The sequence below is a fragment of the Geotrypetes seraphini genome, chromosome 2, assembly GCF_902459505.1.
Source record: "Geotrypetes seraphini chromosome 2, aGeoSer1.1, whole genome shotgun sequence".
In the NCBI taxonomy this organism is placed as follows: Eukaryota; Metazoa; Chordata; class Amphibia; order Gymnophiona; family Dermophiidae; genus Geotrypetes; species Geotrypetes seraphini.
The window spans coordinates 451,611,432-451,627,100 of NC_047085.1; positions in this window are offsets into that span (position 1 = coordinate 451,611,432).

Consider the following 15,669-nt stretch of genomic DNA (forward strand, 5'->3'; position numbering starts at 1 on the left):
CAATAGAATGGCTAAGTCTGACTTTGGATGTTTCCCAAACATCCATTTTCAAAACCAGCAACACCACAAGGCATCCACATTTTTTTTAAATTTGAAAATTACCTACTTAGACAACTTTTTTTTGCCATTTTTGACCTCAAAACCGTCCAAGTTCCAAGCGTTCAAATCCAGACTATCTGGACGTGGGAGGGACTGTCATTGAAATAGACTGGCCACATAAACATGCCAATAGAGCAACTTAGAGGGCATTGCTGTAAACTTCACATAAAGGGAGCCAGAAATACATTTCACCATAACCTCTTTCTAATGTATGGTGAGCCCTCCAAAACCTACTATACCCACCCATCTACCACACCAATAGCCCTTATGGCTGCAGGTGACACCTATGTGGCACTATAGTAGGATTTAGGTGAGTTTTGGTAGATTCACATTTTCCACCATAAATGTAGTGGTTAGAGTAGCTTTTGGGCTTAGGTCCTCTTCTCTATGGCACACTAGCCCACTCACCAGGCTATTAAGACATCTGTGTGATACTACACTAGGAATTCCCATACTCAAGAGTTGCTGTTCTAGAGATAGGTATTGTTTCATTCAGATTTTGGGGGTGGGTGGGAGGGGGGTCTGTGACCACTGGGAAAGTATGAGGGGGTTATTATGTAATCTCTACAGTGGTCATCTGGTCAATTTGTGTTCCTTTTTGGCACTTTGATGCTTTTAAAAGAGGTCTAACTCAGAAAATCAAAGTTCTGTCCAGGACATCAGAGGTTTGATTACTTTACCAAAAGCTCTGTGCTCAGCAGAGCCTTTTGTAAAACAGAGGGAGGAACTAAGTACATCTTGACATGGACATCTCCTTAAAACCTACTAACACCTATAAAAAATAACTGCCAGATGTGAGAATGATAAAAAGTGTCTTAGATTGTTGTGAGAGGATCTATTATGAGAAAATGAGGATAGATTCACTAAGCCCACCGATCAAGTTCCGACCACTTAGTGACCCCTTTGCAACCCGATTTCCTTCCGGCCCCATTCACTAACCTCTGGCCCGATCATCCTCCGATCCACGCATGCAAATGAGGGGGAACGGCATTCAAATTTAGGCAGGCAGCGATTCACTGAAAAAAATGAGGGACACCGACTGGGCTGACCGATCCAAAAATAAGCGACTGCTGAGGACCAGTCGCTCAGGTCCTTTGACTGCCCTGCCTTCTGCCACCATTTACAGATGGTCTGCGCATGTGTCGGGATTGCTGTAGAGCAGGGGTGCCCACACTTTTTGGGCTTGCGAGCTACTTTTAAAATGACCAAGTCAAAATGATCTACCAAAAAAGAAAATTTTTTTTTTTTTTAAACCCACAAAGCACACTGAAAGACAGAGAAAATATTAATCATCATTCATATTCCGGGGTTTTTTCAAAGAGGTCACGGCAGATGACTCTATGCAATGTCACCTCAGTAACAACCACACAAAAATAGACAAATATACTCCCTCCTGTTTTACTGAACCATACTAGCAGTTTTTAGCACAGGGAGTTGCGCTGAATGTCCCGCGCTGCTCTCAATGCTCATAGGTTCCCTGCGCTAAAAAACGATATTGTGGTTTAGTAAAAGGGAGCCATAGTGCAAAATATAGACAGCAGATATAAATTCTCAAAACGGACACGTTTTGATCACTAAATTGAAAATAAAATCATTTTTCCTACCTTTGTTGTTTGGTGATTTCATGAGTCTCTGGTTGCACTTTCTTCTTCTGACTGTGCATTCAATCTTTCTTCCCTTCTTTCAGCCTCCTGTATGTTTCCTCTCCTCCAGACCTCATTCTCTCCCCCAACTTTTTCTTTCTGTTTCCTTGCTTCCCTTTCTTTTTGTCTCCCTGTTCCCCCTTCTTACTGTCTCCCTGCCTGCCCCCTTTCTTTCCTTCTCCCTACCCTCCCCCCAAACCATTCGGTTTGCCACCATCAGGGAACAGCCCCCAAGCCACCGCCGCCCCAAGCTCTCCCTGCAAAAGCATTGTGCTGACCAGCATTCCACTCCTCGACGTCAATTATAATGTAGGAGAGGAAGTTCCGGGCCAACCAGGCATTTCTCCCCATTCCATCCAGCCTGAGCCCCATCTCTCCTTGATCCAGCATTTCCCTTCTGTGTCTGTCAGAATTACCATTTCACCTATTTTCCAGCATCACCCTTCTTTGTGTCCATCTCACCTATATCCCTATCTTACCACTTTTTTCAGAATCTTCATTTGTCTCTGTCCTTGTCTTTATCTCACCCCCACTTTTTCAGCATTACTTCTATGTCTCTATTTCACCTCCTCTTCATGTCCCCTCTATATCTCTATCCTTATTCAGTAGGTCCTGCTTACCCTTTCTCTTCTTTGTGTCACTATCTCCATTTTCAGCTTTCCGCCCTTTTCTTGTAGCCAGAATTTTTCCACCCTCCCTCCACTCCGGCCCAGCCCGGTATGAAATATTTCCTTTTGTTTCCCTCCCCTCTCTCGTTCTCCTCCCTCACCCATGAGTCCTGCATCTGGCCCTCTCCTTTCCACCTGCATCCAGCCACACATCCTGCCCTGCGGCCCTCTTCAGCAACTCGTCAGCAATGGTGATCAAGACAGGCTGCCGACATCGAGGCCTTCCCTCTGCGATTCCCGCTTTTGTAGAAAAAGGAAGTTGAAACAAGCGGGACTTGCAGAGGGTAGGCCCCAACGTCAGAAGCTTGTGTCGATCATTGCTGCTGAGTTGCCGAATAGAGCCACGGAGCAGGGGGTGTGGCCGGATGCAAGTAGAAGGGAGAGGGCCAGATAGGAAGGCTGTAGAAGCTCCGGAGCATGACACTGACCCCAGCCAGGATGATTTCTTTTTCAGGCTGCTGCCGCCGCCACCACCCCCCTCCCCAACGAAATGACAAAAAACAGACTAAAATGGATGCCCGGCGGCAGCATCTTTGACGTCGGGGAGAGGAAGGCTGATCGGCCGATAGATTGGGACGGCAACACGATACTATCACGGGATGGGCTTCGCGATTGATTCACATTGCCTTCCCGATCTACCGGTCGATCGCAATCGACGTATTGGGCACCCCTGCTGTAGAGTGATCCAGGCAGTCGGCTGGGGGCGTGACTCTGATCACCCTCATTTGCATGAGGGTGATTCTTGAATCAGCCCCCGGCCACGGATCGGATCGCTCACGGATCGGATCCATTCCGTGACCTTAGTGAATCTGGGCCTAAGTCCAGAAAATATTTGGCACTGCTCAAACACAAATATTGGAACAAGCAGACGATGATACCACTCTAAATAGTTCAGTAACATTTTTCACTTCATCCTCTTTCTGTACCCATTTCTGTATATTATATTATATCTTAGTGCATATATTCATAGCAACATACATGTTCATAAATATTGATAGGGACACTAATATTGTCTATTGCAGAATCTCACTTATAGCATGCATGATAAAATAATGTGATTTTATTCACTTGAAGACTCTAATGACAGTCACAACAGGATCTTACTTTCCTGGTTTCTTGTCTCCTTTTCACAAACCCTCTAATACTGTAGTTCAAGGCAGAGTTGGTTGAAAGTAACATATCATTCCTCTCAGTAATTCCAGACATGTTTGTTTTGCATGGCTGTGGCCCTTCAGTCTCCTAGTTTTCAGCTAAACAAGAGACCACAGATGAATGTTTTTGTAGATGCTGCTTCATCAAAGCATGAAACTGAAGAATGGCCTCGATCCCTAATATGTCACTCCTTTTCAAGGGCCCAATTTATCAAATGCCTCTTTTCATTCTTTGATTATACAAAGGAACATTGATAAGTCAGGCCTGTAATCTGGAGTGGAGAGGGGTGCAGGGGTGGAATGGGATCTACCTTTTCTAAATTCTGCATCCTGAGAAGTCAAGTCGCATTTCCAGACATCTAAAGCTAGCTATTTTTCTGTTATCAATTCTTTTTTTTTTTTTTTTTTTTGAGTACTGAAAAATAGAAATAGAAAATGCCATAACCTGGAAAATTCTAAACTAGAGAGAAAACATAGTAGCGATGCTATAGATCAGGGGTGTCAAAGTCCCTCCTCGAGGGCCGTAATCCAGTCGGGTTTTCAGGATTTCCCCAATGAATATGCATTGAAAGCAGTTCATGCACATAGATCTCATGCATATTCATTGGGGAAATCCTGAAAACCCGACTGGATTCCGGCCCTCGAGGACCGACTTTGACACCTGTGCTATAGATGATGGCAAAGAAGGACCACTGGCCCAAACTACAAGGACAGCGGCAGCAGTCACTAAATTATTCATATATTCAACACTGCCAACTATATGTGTAGCTATAATTTAAATTAATGCAGTGCCTACAGCCAATATCAACCCATATATATTTATAGTAATGATCAAACCCTAGACTGGAATGGGACTCATTTGTGTGAGACAATAGAGAAAGAGGAATGCTAAGAAAGAAAGAGAAAGAATGAGCCCACATTAAAAGGTGGTGACTAAGAAAGCAAATAGAATTTAGGAATTATCAGGGGAGGAATGGGAAAACAAAGATGAGAATGTTTATAATGCCCTTGTATTGCTATATGGTACAGCCACAAACTTGAATACTGTGTGCAGTTCTGGTCGCTTTAACTCAAAAAAAGATATAAAAGAATTAGAAAAGGTACAGAGAGGAGCAATGTAAATGATAAAAGGGATGGGATGGATTCCCTTTGAGGAGAGGCTAAAGCGACTAAGGCTCTTCAGCTTGGAGAACATAAGAACATAAGAATAGCCTTACTAGGTCAGACCCAACAGTCTATCAAGCCCAGTAGCCCATTCCCACTATGGCCAATCCTGGTCACAAATACCTGGCCAAAACCCAAGGAGTAGCAACATTCCATGCTACTGATCCAGGGCCAGCAGTGGCTTGCCCCATGTCCCTCTCAATAACAGACAACGGACTTTTCCTTAAGGAAAGTGTTGAAAACCTTCTTAAAATCAGCTATGCTATCCACTCTTACCCCAACCTCTGGCAATACATTCCAGAGCTTAACTGAGTGGAAAAATATTTCCTCCTATTGATTTTAAAATTATTTCCCTGTAACTTCATCAAGTGTACACTAGTCTTTGAAATTTTTGACGGAGTGAAAAATTGATCCACTTGTACCCGTTCTACTCCATTCAGAATTTTGTAGACATCAATCACATCTCCCCTCAGCTGTCTCTTTTCCAAGCTGAAGAGCCCTAACCCTTTTAGTCTTTCCTCATACGAGAGGGGTTCCATTCCTTTTATCATATTGGTCGCTCTTCTTTTAACCTTTTCTGGTGCTACTATATCTTTCTTGAGATAAGGAGGCCAGAATTGAATGCAATACTCCAAGTGAGGTCGCACAGAGGCATTATAACATTCTTAGTCTTGTTAACTATCCTTTTAAAAATAATTCCTAGCATCTTGTTTGCTTTTTTGGTCGCGCCGCACATTGGGCAGAAGGTTTCGTTGTATTGTCTACAATGACTCCAGATCCTTTTCTTGGGCGCTAACCCCCAAGGTGTACCCTAGCATCCAGTAACTGCGATTCAGGTTATTCTTCCCAATGTGCATCACTTTGAATTTGTCCACATTAAATTTTATCTGCCACTTGGACACCCAGTCCTGAGATCTGCCTGCAATTTTTCCTAAGGTCTGCCTGCAATTTTTCACAATCCGCAAACATAAGAATAGCCTTACTTGGTCAGACCAATGGTCTATCAAGCCTAGTAGCCCCTTCTCATGGTGGCTAATCCAGGTTACTAATACCTGGCCAAAACTCAAGGAGTAGCAATATTCTATGCTACCGATTTCCAGAGGAAAGCTACTAAAATGGTGCGTTGTCTTCATCATAAGGTATGAGGACAGACTTAAAGATCTCAATATATACAGTATACTTTAAAGGAAAGGAATAAATGTGCATGAGTTGAGTCTTTCATTTGAAAGGATGCTCTGGAATGAGAGGGCATAGGATGAAGTTAAGAGGTGATAGGCTCAGGAATAATCTAAGGAAAAACTTTTTTACAAAAAGGGTAGTGATGCATGGAACGGTCTCCCAGAGACAGAAACTGGGTCTGAATTCAAGAAAGCATGTGATAGGCACATGGGATCTCTTAGAGAGAGGAATAAATAATGGTTACTGAGGAGGGGCAAACTGGATGGGCCATTTAGCCTTTTTTTATGCAATCATGTTTCTATATCGCTAGCTATCCACCAATATTTAGTGAGAGAAAGCCAGCTATCTCCTGCTGAATATCCAGGTCAGCGGATAGCCTGTCACATGACATAGTTGGTTACCACCAATATTCAGCAGCACACCAGCTAAGGCACGCAGCCACATACAGTAGACCTCCCTAAGAAGCAGGTCAATCTTTGGCCACTAGGCCTTAGCCAGCTAGCCGCTAAATATCGGCATGGCCAGCTAAGTCTGCGGTAGCGAACCTTTTGCAAGAAATTCAATGCTGGTGGCCAGATAAGCCCTGGCATTGATTATCCGGGATTGCCACCGACCATGGGAGGTAGCCAGGCTGCCTTCCACAGTTTGCATATTGAGACCAATGTGTATTTTTTTTAAATAGGCTGAAAATAGATGATGGGTTCAACTTCCAATCTAAGCAAAGCATCCATCATGACAAGGTCCTTGAAACAAGTTTTTCTCTCACCCCTTAGGACACAGAAGGTAAAGAGTTTTCCTCCCCTACACCATTTGATAATAACAGAAAAAAACAGGACCTGAAGGATTCACTACACTATCATAGAAAGCCCCTGCTTTTTGAAGTTTGCACTCTCATTAAAGATAAACAAATAGAGAAATCATGTTGGGTGAGGTCTGAGTTAAAGAAGGAAGTGTGACCAACTGCCAGGAGTAAGAACTCCTTAGAGATTAAGGGCCAAGATAGTGGATGGAGTCCAAAGAGATGGATCCCTTAAGAATAGAACCACCTGCAGACTAGCAATGGAACATTGGTTTTTTTTGTGATTTAATATACTTCCTCTCCTGTAGGAACATATGAAATATAAATAAAAAGATAGGAAAGCAATGCCATGATTTAGATAGGATAGTTGGAGAAGGATGATGAGACAGATGGTCATATCGTATAACAAGGAAGGATGGGAGGAGAGGAAAGAAGGCAGACAGACAACCCAGATCTGGAATTCTACATAACTTAAGAAACACAAAGTCATGGGTAAAAAGTTGGAGTTTCAATGAAGATTTGAACTTCAGGTACGATGGTTCAAGTTGAATAGGCAGAGGAACTTGATTTCAAAAGCGTTGAGATTAAGATAAGTGGAATACCTAGTGGAGTCAAGCTGCAAAAAGTCATGGGTGAAGCAGCTAACCTGAACCCAATTCACCAAAGCAGCAAACAAAGTATAGGGAATTGTGTGTACCAGAGGACTGGAAACTGGCGAATGTCACACCTATCTTCAAGAAGGTATCGAGGGGTGACCATGGGAACTACAGGCCGGTGAGCCTGACTTCAATTATAGGGAAGATGGTGGAAGCTATGATCAAGGATGGTATTTGTGAGCACATCGAGAGAAATGGCCTACTGAGAACAAGCCAGCACGGATTCTGTAAGGGAAGGTCATGCTTAACAAACCTTTTGTACTTCTTTGAGGGAATAAGCAGTCGGGTGGACAATGGGGAACCCATAGACATCATTTACCTCGATTTTCAAAAGGCTTTCGACAAGGTGCCACATGAAAGGCTGCTTAGGAAGCTGTGGAACCACGGGGTGGGAGGGGATGTGCACAGATGGATCGAGCACTGGTTGTCGGGCAGACTGCAGAGGGTCGGAGTAAAGGGACAATATTCTGACTGGCGGGGAGTCACGAGTGGTGTGCCACAGGGATCGGTGCTGGGGCCGTTACTCTTCAACATATTTATCAATGACCTGGAAAAGGAGGCAAAGTGCGAGGTTATAAAATTTGCAGACGATACCAAACTGTGCGGCAGAGTTAGATCCAGGGAGGAGTGTGAGGACCTGCAAAGGGACCTGGACAAGCTGGAAGACTGGGCAAACAAATGGCAAATGCGCTTTAACGTGGAAAAATGCAAGGTCATGCATATAGGGAAAAAGAACCCGTTGTTCAACTACAAATTGGGGGGGGCATTGCTGGGAGACATCAGTCTAGAGAGAGACTTGGGTGTGCTGGTGGATGCATCACTGAAGCCATCTGCGCAGTGCGCAGCAGCCTCGAAAAAAGCCAACAGGATGCTGGGCATCATAAAGAGGGGCATAACAACCAGGACGCGGGAAGTCATCATGCCATTGTATCGCGCGATGGTGCGTCCGCATCTGGAATACTGCATTCAATATTGGTCGCCGTACCTCAAGAAGGACATGGCAGTACTTGAGAGAGTCCAAAGGAGAGCAACGAAACTGGTAAGAGGGCTGGAACACTGCCCATACGCCGAGAGGTTGGATAGGCTGGGGCTCTTCTCTCTGGAAAAAAGGAGGCTCAGGGGAGATATGATAGAGACCTTCAGGATCATGAGGGGCATAGAGAGGGTGGATAGGGACAGATTCTTCAGGCTGAAGGGGACAACAGGTACGAGGGGGCATTCGGAGAAACTGAAGGGAGATAGGTTCAAAACAAATGCAAGGAAGTTTTTTTTCACACAAAGGGTCATGGACACCTGGAATGCGCTACCGGAGGAAGTGATCAGGCAGAGTACAGTACAGGGATTCAAACAGGGATTGGACAGATTCCTGAGGGATAAAGGGAACGTGTGATACTGAGAGAGGTGCTGGGATGTAACACAGGTATAGAAAGCTAACCAGGTAATAAGTATAGAAACCCAACCAGGTCGTGCATGTGCAAGACCGGAGGGTTAGGACTTAGATGGTAAGATAGGACTCAATGGGAAACCAAGGTGGCAAGGGGGCCCCTTCTGGTGATTCAGACAGGTCGTGACCTGTTTGGGCCGCCGCGGGAGCGGACTGCTGGGCAGTCTGACCCGGCGGAGGCACTGCTTATGTTCTTAATAGCCCCATGAGTAACAACAAGTAGTCTACATTTGATTGGTAACCCAGTGAAGCTGTATCAGAAGAGGTGCAACATGATCAAACTTTTTGATGTGACATAAAATCCTAATGGCAGTATTCTGTACTGACTGATGTTTAAGTACTGAGTTTGTGATGCTAGCACAGTGGTCTCAAACTCAAACCCTTTGCGGGGCCACATTTTGGATTTCTAGGTACTTGGAGGGCCGCAGAAAAAATAGTTAATGCCTTATTAAAGAAATGACAATTTTGCATGAGGTAAAACTCTTTATAGTTTATAAAACTTTCCTTTAACAGTTAAAAGGAAAGATATATAAACTATAGCGTTTTACCTCATGCAAAATTGTCATTTCTTTAATAAGACATTAACTATTTTTTCTGCGGCCCTCCAAGTACTCTATTTTTTTCTGCAGCACTCACATTTAAAGTTCAATATCTTTTCTTTCTCAAAACTGGCACATTTCAATCACTAAATTGAAAATAAAATCATTTTCCTACCTTTGTTTGGTAATTTCATCAGTCTCTGGTTGCACTTTATTCTTCCGACTGTGCATCCAATACTTCTTCCCTTCTTTCAGCATCCTGTATGCTTCCTCTCCTCCAGACCTCATTCCCTCCCCCAACTTTTTCTTTCTTTCTCCGTCTGTCTTTCTCTGATTCCGTGCCCCATTTTTTGCTTTGTTTCTGGTTCCCTGTCCCCCCTCCTTTCTTCCTTCCTCCGTGCCCCATTTTTTGCTTTTTTTTCTGGCTCCCTGTCCCCACCCCACCTTCTTTCTTTCTTCCTGCCCTCCCCCATGCCACCGCCACCACGGAATAGGCTGCTGCAGCTGCCGCTGCTATCGGGAACAGGCCATCTCCCTGCTTCTCTTCTGCACGGGGCCGACCAACTCTCGCTGCCCGATGTCAATTCTAACGTTGGAAGGGACATTCCGGGCAGCCAGGCAGCGATTGGCTAGCCAGAACGTCCTCTCAACGTCAGAATTGACGTCAGGCCACCAGAGTTGGTCGGCCCTGCAGGGAAGAGAACAGTGGACCGCCCCCCCCCCCCCCCTTGGTATGCCACTGGAGCAGCAACGTGTCTGGCCGGCTCGTTCGTTCAAAGCCGCGGGTGGCGGCTCCTTGCGAGATCTGCGCCTGCATCTGAAGCCTCTCTGATGTTGTGACATCAGAGAGGCTAGCGCAAGGAGCTGCCAACCCGTGGCTTTGAGCGAACGAACCGGCTGCTGCTCCAAAAGGAAGAGAATGATGGCCTCCAGACCGCAAATAAAACCTGGAGAGCCACATGCGGCCCGCGTGTTTGAGACCGCTGTGCTAGCATAAACAATGTTGGTATAGTCAAGACATATAGCAATGTGGGAATATAGGAGAAATGGTTGCACTGGTTTGTCAAGCAATGAATGAATAGATCAAAACTGGTGAAGGGCTGAGAAAACATCTTTGCATGATGTGCGATAGTTGAGACTCAAAAGACAAGAGATTGATCTACAAATATACCATAGCATCAGAAAGAGCAAACCAGAGTGAGTGGATTACCTAATAAGGTGGGGACCAAAGAAAACCAAAGCTGCCTGCCAATGATTTAACAGGCAATTTTTTTTTTGCAGAGAGTGTCTCATTGCTGCTCATTGAGGAAGCCCAGCAAAATGCCCAGGGCTATTCAATGGGCCTCCTGCTGTTGGAGATATGATTGAAGTCTACAACATCCTGAGTGGAGTAGAATGGGTACAAGTGGATCGATTTTTCACTCTGTCAAAAATTACAAAGACTAGAGGACACTCGAAGTTATAGGGAAATACTTTTAAAATCAATAGCAGGAAATATTTTTTCACTCAGAGAATAGTTAAGCTCTGGAATGTGTTGCCAGAGGATTTGGTATGAGCAGATAGCATAGCTAGTTTTAAGAAAGGTTTGGACAATTTTCTGGAGGAAAAATCCATAGTCTGTTATTGAGAAAGACAGGGGGGAAGCCACTGCTTGCCCTGGATCACTTTATGGTCAACAACGGCACAGGAGGTGATCCAGGAAGTTACACAGCAGTCTGACACCATTTATAAAGAGATGGAAAAAGACACTAAAGGGTTTCAGGATTTTCAAGAAAAACTACCTAACATTCAACAGACTATTAAGCAATTTCATAATAAGACACGATTTAAAATAAAAAAATATAACAGAGATTCTGATGATTAAGCTACAGGCAACATTTACCCTTGGATGCAATTTACAGAATCTCAAATTTCCACTCCAGATCAACAGACTTTTTTAGACACCAACTCCGGGTCAAGCAACGGAGGGGACAATCTTCAGTCAAGATCTAGGCCCCAGTTTTCCAACCCAGAAGCACAAGAGGAGGCAGGCATGGCACACAGAGAGGCAGACACCAACGGGGTCGAGTAACATACAGAGGCAATCAAGGGAATATGAACCAACCTCAAACCAGGTCCAAGAATCAGAAAAAACCTTAGTTACTAACCTTTCGGGTACACCTTTGATATCTCACCAATTTGACGTCTTCAATAAAGGGTTATCCTTTGTCCCCACTTCCTCTCATGATCCCTTCAAAAGCTAGATGTGATTTAAAACGCTTTATCAGGACATTACAGATCAAAGTGTTCTTTCAACAACATCCTTGTGATCATGATACTTCTATCCTTAGAGCACCCTCAAGATGGAGAGCCCAAGGTCCTCTGGATAGCAATTTGGCTACATTTCGAGATCTAGTCCTTCATGACATCACTCTTCTTTGCCCCCACTCCTTCCCTGGCATCCCTGGCTGCATGTGCATTCCTTCCTTTCCCCCATACCTCTTTAACTCTCCCAGCGCAAGCAGCAGCATCAACTTACTGCCCATGTCGGCATCAGCTCTCCTTCTGACGTAACATCCTAGGCATGGGACCTTGAAGTGACGTCAGAGGGACAGCTGACGCTGGCAAGAGCAGCAGGTTGAAGTTGCTGCTCTTACCACTAAAGAGCTAGAGGTGCATGAGGGGGTAATGAAGGTACACACATGGAGGGGGCAGGAATGGGAAGAACCATGGAGGATGAGAGGAGTTTGGGTGCTGGCACCCCCACCAAGACAGCACCCAGGGCAGTCTCCCATCCCTATCCCCCGCTCCCCCCCCCCCCCATTACTATGCCACTGTTTCTGGTGCCTATATTTGACGGTAGCTGTGATTCTACAAATGGCGCCGTTGCATGGCTGACATGCAACTGGAGTTATTTTTGGAGTTGCCATCTGATAATGGAGCCATTTGTAGAATCCTGCCCATAGTATCTAGAATATAAAAAAACAAATAGATTTGGGTAATGTTTAACTAATCCAAGCACATTCATCAATGGTTAATGAGAAATATGCCCTTCATCAAGTCAGTACAAACTTATGAAGGGACTATAATTTTTTGAAAACTGAATATAACTATATTTAACGCAAGTAGTTATCTCCCACAATTCACTTGTTGATAATCCTTTCTATGGATTTCCACAGTGGCCATATTACTTTATTTGATTAGCATCTAGCAAAATTACTTTTTGATGGTATATGATTTAAAAAGCAATGGAGAGACTATCTTTGTCCTTGACAGTAGCAATCAATATTGTATGATTTTTGCTGAATTATTTACAAGTGATTGTATTCAAATGGAATGTTTTCATAGAAAAAGGCTCGAAAGAATATTTTCAGTCCTGAATCATCTTTAATGGGTTCATTTGGAAGCAAAGGACTAGGTGGAGGGGCTGGAGAATATAACATGCAATATGGTTTGTTTATTAAATCAAACTTGTTTCACAAATTTGCGGTACTCTTTTTTTCCCAAAGCTGACTGAATTGCATTATTATGACCTAGAAAACATCATCTTTACTATAACCATGACAAATTAGACCCCAAAATGAGAGCAAGTGGAGGTATAGCTACAGAATAAATACTGAGCTGATGACAGCCATAATCAGGAGCTGACAACCATAAAAGTGATAGTTCGACATCATAAACAATACCACAGGGCACAGAGAACATTCTCACTGCAGAATAATTGCCTCTCTCTCTATGGAATAGAAAGAACTTTACACCTGGAAAATAGTCAAATCATCTCGAGCTCTACAATCTTAGACCTGCAACAGAATCATTATGTTAATAGTTATGAGAAAGATGATGAGATGTAACAAGAGGAGAAAGAAGATAAGGATGATTGCAAGGTATGACGCAGTAGAATGCAATACATATGGTTAAGGAAGGTGGACTGAAGGATTTTAGATCCCAAAAACTAGATCATTTCAATATTCCCTTAAAGACAGATTTGGAATAATCTACAAGCGTCATTATTATTTTTTTTCCACTTGCTGCATTTCATAACATATAATACCACTGTGCAAGATACTACAGTTAGAAAGAGTGAGCAATCCTGCTTTTAAAAAAAGAAATACTCGGTGCCAGATGCACGCAATTCACTGTGCTTAACTAGTTTTAGCCAGTTTAGCATCAAAATATTTCGGCTATCGATGCACAAAACTGCAAATCGCAGTCTTTTCCGTGGTTTGTAGTAGCTTCCAATAATCATATGTAAATACCTTACAATGAGCTCATCAGTATTAAAATGCCCACATGATGCACAAAATGAATCGTCAGTATTTAAAATGCTCCGAAATTTCTGACAGGTCTGGAGGTGCCAGTAGCGTTAAAACACTGAACAACAGCTTTGCTTTTTAATGGGCATAGATACGAGTTGTGCGTATGGGCACAAAATCTGTCCCCATTAAAAAAAATTGTGTCAGGAGTGGACCACTCCTTACAACTGCCCACCCCTCCAAAAACTTCAACAACAACAAAAGACATTGGCAGGAGGGAAGCCTACTCCCTCCTGTCTTGGCCATCTGGAATCCCATACCTCAACCACCTTACCTTTAAATTAATGAGTGGCAGGAGGGATGCCCATACCCTGCTGCCACTGGAGCCTCCCGTGAACCTCCAACATGACATGTTGAACCCCTGACACCCCTCGACACCTCCCCACAACCCCATAGATTTTTGATAAAAATCTGGCAGGAGAGATGCCCACTCCCTCCTGTTGGCAGGCCCGCCTCTTCAAAATGGCCAGTCTTCCCCTTCCCGGTGCATCCTGAGATTCACTGGGTGGGGTCTAAAACTCTGATAGGTCCAGGTTGCAGGAGTGGCCATCCCTCCTGCTGACTTTCAATTAAGGGGGGCGGGGGCTCATGGAGCAGGAGGGAGTGTCTATCATATTGTGGCCCACTTTGAACAGTGTGAGAAAGGTTGAATATACATGGTATCTGGAAAAATGGACCCCTTATAAAGTACTCTGCAATTGTTTAAACATTTAGTATGACCTTTGAAAATGCATTAATGGGCTTTTTCTTAGTTAATTCATAATTTGTGCTCAAAGGCTCGTATTCTCAAAACAACACTGTTGTCGGCGGCTGCCTTAAAAGTGGCCATCGATCACGTCAATCACATGATGGTGCTGTTTAGAGAATTGCGCCTCCGGCAAAGGTAGGCACCAGAAATATAGGCCAGGGTTTACAAGGCCTACATTTCCAGCGCCTACCTTTGACATGAATCGTGCCTACAAAGGCGCTTTGTGAAGCCTAATTCCACCCCTTGCATTAGCCATGCCTACAGTGGCATTAGGCACCATAAAGCACCTATGTTGGCATGATTCCAGTGCTGTTTTTTGTAGGTATTGGTAAGTGCCTTGAAAATCATTTTAAAATGTCTTTTTAAACAGCATTTTTCACAACTTAGGCACTGGTAGGACACCTACCGGTGCTTAAGTTAAGGTATCATTTATAGAATATGGGCCAAAGTGTCCTTCATCCTTGATCTATTCATGAAATTTTCAGTGCCACTAAACTTTTGGCTCAATGAATTCTGGGTTTCATTAATGAAGAGCTCAACTCTTTTGTGAACTTGAGGTGCTGGAGTTCCATCCTATTCAAGCATAAAATACTCAAAAATGTCTTGAATTTCAGACAGAAGTTTCTACTGCAGTGGGATGGTTTGGATTATTTGGAAAATGGGGGTCTTGGTTTTTTTACAGACCCTGTCTAAATGTAAGATAAAGGTATACATTAAATAGCTGAATAAGCATAGAGACAAAAAACAGAGAAACTGATAGCAGATTGAAACCAATCCACCTCATCTATTTCACCTATTGTTTCTCAGAGATCTCTGCACTTGTCCTATGTTTTCATGAATTCAGATATACCTAGGACACCATTCCACACATTCACCACTTGTTCATGAAGAAATATTTCCTCAGTCTAATTGCTTTCACCTGAATCCTAAGACCTCTAATTACAGATTCTCTTTAATAGAAAGAGGCCCCCTCTTGTGCATTTTACCTTAGATATATTTAAATGTCTTTATCATGTCTTCCCACTCTCATATGTCTTCAAAAGTAATTATATTTTGATCTTAAAGTACAATGACTGATTGATAAGTAATGAGACTGGATTTTTAATTCAGAATCAGATGACTCCACAGGATCTGAACATTTTTCTTTTTCAAAGTAGCATCCTTCACATTCAATACATCTTTTGCAGCATTTCAAAACAATTCAAAGATGTACAGTAAACTAATGTGCTTCCAAGGGAGGTGGTGAAAAAGAAAACGGTGACAAAGTTCAAATAAGCGTGGGATGAA